Here is an 8571-nt window from a genome sequence, read left to right as displayed (position 1 = left end):
GTTTCTTTTGAGGTAGAGTTTCCCGAATCCAAGTATCTAGTTCACTAATGAGCAAGGGAGGTTCACCTTCCCAAGTCTCATTACCAAATAGCTTGGCATTCAGCTTCATGATAGCTCCTAGATATTGAGCAACTTGCTCTCCAGTCACATCTTCATCCTCTTCAGAGGATGGATATTCTTCAGAGCTCATGAATGGCAGAAGGAGATTTAATGGAATCTCTATGGTCTCTGGATGAGCCTCAGATTCCTCAGGATCCTTAATAGGAAACCCTTTCTTGCTTGAAGGACATCCCAGGAGGTCTTCCTCACTAGGATTTTCGTCCTTCTCCTCCTGAGTGTATTCGGCCACTTTGATTAAATCAATGGCCTTGCATTCTCCTTTTGGATTTTCTTCTGTATTGCTTGGGAGAACACTGGGAGGAGTTTCAATGACTTTCTTACTCAGCTGGCCCACTTGTGCTTCCAGATTTCTGATGGAAGATCTGGTTTCATTCATGAAACTGAAAGTGGCCTTTGACAGATCAGAGACAATATTAGCTAAATTAGAATTATTTTGTTCATAGTTCTCTGTCTGTGGCTGAGAAGATGATGGATATGGCTTACTATTATTCAGCCTATTGCGTCCACCATTGTTAAAGCCTTGTTGGGGCTTTTGTTGATCCTTCCAGGAGAAATTTGGGTGATTTCTCCATGATGAGTTATATGTGTTTCCATAAGGTTCACCCAAATAATTAACCTCTGCCATGGCAGGGTTCTCAGGATCATAAGCTTCTTCAGAAGCTGCCTCTCTAGTAATGTTGGATGCATGTTGCAATCCATTCAGATTTTGAGAGATTATGTTGACCTGTTGAGTCAACATTTTGTTCTAAGCCAATATGGCATTCAGAGCATCAATTTCAAGAACTCCTTTCTTCTGAGGTATCCCATTATTCACAGAATTCCTCTCAGAGGTATACATGAACTGGTTGTTAGCAACCATGTTAATGAGTTCTTGAGCCTCTTCAGGCGTTTTCTTCAGGTGAATAGATCCACCTGCAGAATGGTCCAGTGACATTTTCAAAAATTCAGAGAGACCATAATAGAATATATCTAACATGGTCCATTCTGAAAACATGTCAGATGGACATCTTTTGGTCAGCTGCTTGTATCTTTCCCAAGCTTCATAGAGGGATTCACCATCTTTTTGCTTGAAGGTTTGAACATCCACTCTCAGCTTGCTCAGCTTTTGAGGAGGAAAGAATTTATCCAAGAAGGCAGTGACCAGCTTATCCCAGGAGTCCAGACTATCCTTAGGTTGTGAATCCAACCATATTCTAGCTCTGTCTCTTACAGCAAAAGGGAAAAGCATGAGTCTGTATACTTCAGGATTAACTCCATTCGTCTTTACAGTATCACAAACTTGCAAGAACTCAGTTAAGAACTGATAAGGATCTTCAGATGGAAGTCCATAAAACTTGCAGTTTTGTTGCATTAAAGCAACTAGTTGAGGCTTAAGCTCAAAGTTATTGGCTTCAATGGCAGGAATGGAGACGCTTCTTCCATCAAACTTGGACGTTGACTTTGTGAAGTCACCAAGCATTCTCCTTGCATTATTATTATTATTATTTTCGGCTGCCATGTCTTTCTCTTGTTCGAAAATTTCTGAAAGGTTATTTCTGGATTGTTGTAATTTAGCTTCTCTTAATTTTCTCTTCAGAGTCCTCTCAGGTTCTGGATCAATTTCAACAAGAGTGCCTTTTTCCCTGTTCCTGCTCATATGAAAGAGAAGAAAACAAGAAAAGAAAGAGGAATACTCTATGTCACAGTATAGAGATTCCTTTATGTTAGTAGAAGAAGAAAGGGGTAGAAGAATGAAGAATGTAATATAATGAAAGAAACACAACTGTGAGGATGGCAGAGATGTGAGATGAGATGTTAGGATATGAATGAATAAATGGAATAAGATGGGGGAGGGATAATTTTCGAAAATTATTTTGAAAAAGAGTTAGTGATTTTTGAAAATTAAAGATAAAATGTAATTAAAATTAAAACATGAAACAATTAATTAATTAAAAAGAATTTTTTTTGAAAAAGGGAGAGATATTTTCGAAAATTAGAGAGGGAAAAGTAGTTAGGTGGTTTTGAAAAAGATAAGAAACAAACAAAAAGTTAGTTAGTTGATTGAAAAAGATTTGAAATTAAAATTGGAAAAGATAAGAAGATAGGAAATTAGATAAGATATTTTGGAAACAAATTTCGAAAAAGATTAAAATAAAAGATAAAAGGATAAGATAAAAAATTTTAATAAAAAGATATTTTGAAAAAGATTTAATTTTTTAAAAAGACTCAACTAACAAGAAACTACAAGATAAGATTCTAGAATTTAAAGATTGAACCTTTCTTAACAAGAAAGTAACAAACTTCAAATTTTTGAACCAATCACATTAATTGTTAGCATATTTTCGAAAATTTGATATAAAGATAAGAAAAAGATTTTTGAAAATATTTTGAAAAAGATTTTGAAATTTTCGAAAATTATAAAAAAAAATGAAAAAGATATGATTTTTGAAAAAGATTTTGAAAAGATAAGATTTTTAAAATTGAAATTTTGACTTGACTTGTAAGAAACAGCTAATTTTAAAAATTTTTGACCAAGTCAACCCAAAATTTCGAAAATTTGGAGGAAAATAAGGAAAAGATATTTTTTTGATTTTTTTGAATTTTTAATTATGAAAGAGAAAAACAACAAAAATATTCAATGCATGAAATTTTTAGATCAAAACAATGAATGCATGCAAGAATGCTATGAATGTCAAGATGAACACCAAGAACACTTTGAAGATCATGATGAACATCAAGAACATAATTTTGAAAAATTTTTAATGCAAAGAAAACATGCAAGACACCAAACTTAGAAATCTTTAATGCATGGAAAATATGAATGCAAAAATGCACATGAAAAACAAGAAAAGACACAAAACAAGAAATTATCAAGATCAAACAAGATGACTTATCAAGAACAACTTGAAGATCATGAAGAAAACTATGAATGCATGGATTTTCGAAAACAATGCAAGAAAAATTTTAAAAGCATGCAATTGACACCAAACTAAAAACTCAACACAAGACTCAAAAAAGAAACACAAAATATTTTTGGTTTTTATGATTTTCTAATTTTTTTTGTATTTTTATTAAAAAAAATTTTTTCGAAAATATTCTTTGAAAAAAACGAAAATGAAAGAAAAAATTTTGAAAACTTTTTGAAAAGAAAATTACCTAATCTGAGCAACAAGATGAACCGTCAGTTGTCCATACTCGAACAATCCCCGGCAACGGCGCCAAAAACTTGGTGGATGAAATTGTGTTTCCTATTTTCTTGTAATTGGATTTTAGAAATTGGCACGAGTGGACACAACTCCGTTCAACTAACCAGCAAGTGTACTGGGTCGTCCAAGTAATAAACCTTACGTGAGTAAGGGTCGAATCCACAGAGATTGTTGGTATGAAGCAAGCTATGGTCACCTTGCAAATCTCAGTTAGGCAGATTAAAATGGTTTATGGGTTTTCGAATAATTAATAATAAAAAGAAGAAATAATAAAAGGGATAGAACACTTATGCAGATTCATTGGTGGGAATTTCAGATAAGCGGATGGAGATGCTGTAGAGCTCTTGGACGCCTGCTCTCCTACTCCTTCTACTCAGTCCTTCTTACTCCTTTCCATGGCAAGCTTTTTATAGGGGTTCACCATCAACTGTGGCTACTTTCATTCCTCACGGGGAAATATCCTGTGAGGCTGTCACTCGCACAGCTAACCAGTCTGGAGGCATCACCCATGGCTAATGGCTACATCCCATCCTCGCAGTGAAAACTAATGCACGCACTCTGTCACAGTACGGCTAATCACCGGTTGGTTCCCGCTCCTACTGGAATAGAATCCCTCTTTTGCGTCTGTCACTAACGCCCAGCAGGTTAATGTTTGAAGCACGTCACAGTCATTCATTACCGGAATCCTACTCGGAACACCACAGACAAGGTTGGACTTTCCGGATTCCCAGGATCCTACTCGAAATACCACAGACAAGGTGAGACTTTCCAGACCCTCATAAATGCCGCCATCTATCTAGCTTATACCACGAAGATTCTGTTGGGAATCTAAGAGATACACATTCAAGCTCTGTTGCATGTAGAACGGACATGGTTGTCAATCACGCGTATTCATAAGTGAGAATGATAATGAGGGTAATCTGACTCATAACATTCATCATGTTCTTGGGTACGAATGAATATCTTGGAATAAGAATAAGAGAGATTTGAATAAAAGAAGATAGAATTTCATTAATACTTGAGGTACAGCAGAGCTCCACACCCTTAATCTATGGTGTGCAGAAACTCCACCGTTGAAAATACATAAGCAAAGAGTTCAGGCATGGCCGAATGGCCAGCCTCCCTAAACGTGATCAATGATCCCCTAAGATGAAAAACAAAACTGAGATCAAAGATGTCTAATACAATAGATAAATGTCCTATATATATTAGACTAGCTACTAGGGTTTACATGAGTAAGTAATTGATGCATAAATCCACTTCCGGGGCCCACTTGGTGTGTGCTTGGGCTGAGCTTGATCAATCCACGAGCTAAGGCTTCTCTTGGAGTTGAACTTCGAGTTATGACGTGTTTTGGGCGTTCAACTCCGGATAATGACGTTTTTCTGGCGTTTAACTCCAGACAGCAGCATGTACTTGGCGTTCAACGCCAAGTTACGTCGTCATTCTTCGAATAAAGTATGGACTATTATATATTGCTGGAAAGCCCTGGATGTCTACTTTCCAACGCCGTTGAGAGCGCGCCAATTGGAGTTCTGTAGCTCCAGAAAATCCATTTCGAGTGCAGGGAGGTCAGATTCCAACAGCATCAGCAGTCCTTTTGTCAGCCTTCTTCAGAGTTTTGCTCAAATCCCTCAATTTCAGTCAGAATTTACCTGAAATCACAGAAAAACACACAAAATCATAGTAAAGTCCAGAAATGTGAATTTAACATAAAAACTAATGAAAACATCCCTAAAAGTAGCTCAAACTTACTAAAAACTATATGAAAACAATGCCAAAAAGCGTATAAATTATCCGCTCATCAGCCATACTGGACATGAAGAGTCCGACTTGTGTCAAAGAGGTACAACAACTGAATGGGAGGTTGGCAGCCTTGTCCAGATTTCTAGCCGGATCGGCAATAAGATCTTTTCCCTTCTACGCCACTCTAAGGAAGGGAAAGAAGTTTGAATGGACAACGGAGTGCGAGCAAGCCTTCCAAGATTTCAAAAGGTTCCTGGGACAACCACCTATCCTAACTCGGCCACGGGAAGGAGAACCACTCCTATTGTACCTCACGGTAGAAAGTCGGGCAGTAGCCTCAGCACTAGTCTGAGAAGACGACAGTGGGCAATAACCTGTATACTTCATCAGTAAAGCATTACAAGGATACGAGCTGAACTACCAAAAAATAGAAAAGTTTGCCTACGCTCTCATACTAGCATCTCGACGACTTCGTCCATACTTCCAAGCCCACACCATTAGAGTTCGAACCAACCAGCCAATAAAAGGGATTTTACAGAAAACATACCTAGTATGCAGAATTCTGCAATGGGCAGTCAAATTGTCCGAATTTGATCTTCAAATTTGGGTTCATCACAGAATTTATAGACACACCGGAAATCCCCACAGAATGGAATCTCTACATGGACGGTTCCTCTAATAAAACTAGAAGCGGCGTGAGTGTGATAATTGAAAGCGACCAATGAACCCAAATCGAACTCTCCCTCAAATTTGGGTTCCCTGCCTCGAACAACCAAGCGGAATATGAGGCACTACTAGCTGGTTTGAAGCTGGCTAGGGAGGTTGGAGCTCAAAAGCTTATGATCTTCAGCGACTCACAAGTAGTCACGTTACAAATAGCAGGAAGCTACCAAGCCAAAGATCCCACCATGAAAAAGTACTTGGACAAAACCAGGGAACAGCTCGGACAACTCGGAGAATATGAGGTCCATCACATACCACGAGAACAGAGTGTCCGAGTTGACGCACTCTTAAAACTAGCCAGCACCAAACCAGGGGCAACAACAGAAGCCTCATCCAAGAAATTCTGCAGAATCCATCAATCTTGGATGAAGAAAAAGTACTGGCCATACCAGGTCAGGATCAAGGATGGATGACTCCCATAATTAATTACCTCAAAATAGAAGCACTCCCCATGGAGAAAAAAAGAGGCAAAAAGGTTGAAACGGGAGGCACAATACTACACCATCATAAACGATACTCTATACAAAAGAGGGATTTCAATACCATCATTAAAATACGTACCGACTTCTAACACAAAAGAAGTTCTAGAAGAAATACACAGTGGCATTTGTGGTAATCACCTCGGAGCGTAAGCACTTACCAAAAAAGTACTTCGGGCAAGGTTTTATTGGCCAACTCTACAAAAGGAAGCAACAGAGTTCGTAAAGACATGTCCATCATGTCAGAAACATGCCAACTTTCACATCGCCCCACCAGAGGAGCTTATCAGCATGACCTCACCCTGGCCATTCGCAAAATGGGGACTCGACCTTCTTGGACCTTTCCCTCAAAGATCGGGACAAGTTAAATTCCTCATAGTGGGAATAGACTATTTCACAAAATGGATCGAGGCAGAACTCCTAGCTAATGCCACTGCTCAAAGAAGTCAAAAATTCCTATATAGGAACATTGTCACAAGGTTCGGGGTTCCGTGCTCCATCACCACAGACAATGGTACCCAGTTCACAGATGCAGGCTTCAGAAAGCTAGCAGACGACTTGAATATAAGACAGCAATTACTTCCGTAGAATATCCCCAAGCCAATGGACAAGCCGAAGTTGCCAACAAAGTCATATTGGTTGGGCTGAAACAGAGATTACAGGGTGCAAAGGGAGCCTGTGCTGAGGAACTCCCACAAATCCTATGGGCATATCGAACAACGCCATATTCCACCACAAAGGAATTACCCTTCCGATTAGTGTACGGAATGGAGGCAATGATCCCGGTGGAGATTGAAGAAAGGTCGCCTAGAGTGATCCACTAAAGTGAAGAAGCCAACTCCCAACTTCAAAGGGAAGAACTTGACCTACTTCCAGAAGTCCGGAAAAGAGATCGGATTAGAGAAGAAGCATTAAAACGATGAATGGCCGCGGGATACAATCAAAAGGTAGTACAGCGAGTCTTTGCTGAGAATGGCCTCATCCTAATCCGAAATGATATTGGAACAACTCGACCTGGAGAAGGAAAGCTGGCAGCAAACTGGAAAGGACCCTACCGGGTCATAGAAGTAATTAGAAAGGGCTACTACAGACTGTTCAAACTCGATGGGGGAGAGCTTCCTAGGTCATGGCACGCCTGCAACCTAAGAAGGTACTACAACTAGGGACGATAAAAGATCTTAGGGTAAGGCGCACTCTTTTTCCTGAAAAGGTTTTTTAATGAGGCGCCAACCCAAGACCTGCAAATCACCCGACTTAGAGGATAACCTCCCGCATGTATATATTTGCATTTTCTTTTGAATAAAATATGTTTAAATCTTCTACAAATGCTCAAGCCGCATTAATCTGAAACATTCATCATACGATTATAAAGCTACAGATCGGCAGAAAGTGAAAATCAAATTCACTACGCGATCACGATAAAGACTAAATATGAAAACCAAATTCATTAAAAGGTCGACCAAACGAGGGTTAAATCCAATCTCTACAAAATCGGAAAAGATGAAAATAGAATAATGCAAGAAGTTATAGAAAGTGATCCATAGAAAGGACCTGACGAGGTCCTAATAAAATGGATTGCTAAGAAATAACTTAAAGGCTGGCCGACATAAAGAAGTCGGACCAGTCGCAAAAATCAAAGTTATAAGTAAAGCCCGGGAAAGAGGTCCGGCCAGCCCTATAAAAGAGAATTACTATAACTTAGAAGGGCCCGACGTGATGAAGTCGGCCCAAAGCATAAAGTTATAAAAGTAATCCCTGAAAGAGACCTGAAGAACTAAGAAAGAGGATTACAAAATAACTTACAAGGTCCCGACGTGATGAAGTCGGCCCAAAGCATAAAGTTATAAAAGTAATCCCTGAAAGAGACCTGAACAAGGTCCAAGAAAGAGGATTTCAAAATAACTTAGAAGGGCCCGACGTGATGTAGTTGGCCCAAAGTATAAAGTTATAAAAGTAATCCCTAAAAGAGACCTGAACAAGGTCCAAAAAAGAGGATTACAAAATAATTTAGAAGGGCCTAACGTGCTGAAATCGGCCCAAAGCATAAAGTTATAAAAATAATCCCTGAAAGAGACCTGAACAAGGTCCAAGAAAGAGGATTAAAAAATAACTTAGAAGGGCCCGACATGATGAAGTCGGCCCAAAGCATAAAGTTATAAAAGAAACCCCGCAAAGAGTCCTAAACAAGGTCCAAGAAAGAGGATTACAAAATAACTCAGAGGAGACCAACATGATGAAGTCGGCCCAAAGCATAAAGCTACAAAAGTAACCCTGAAAGAGACCTAAACGAGGTCCAAAAAAGAGGGTTACAAACAACA

This window comes from Arachis hypogaea, chromosome 4 (assembly GCF_003086295.3).
Source record: "Arachis hypogaea cultivar Tifrunner chromosome 4, arahy.Tifrunner.gnm2.J5K5, whole genome shotgun sequence".
Taxonomy (NCBI): Eukaryota; Viridiplantae; Streptophyta; class Magnoliopsida; order Fabales; family Fabaceae; genus Arachis; species Arachis hypogaea.
Note: the sequence above shows the minus strand (reverse complement) of the source record.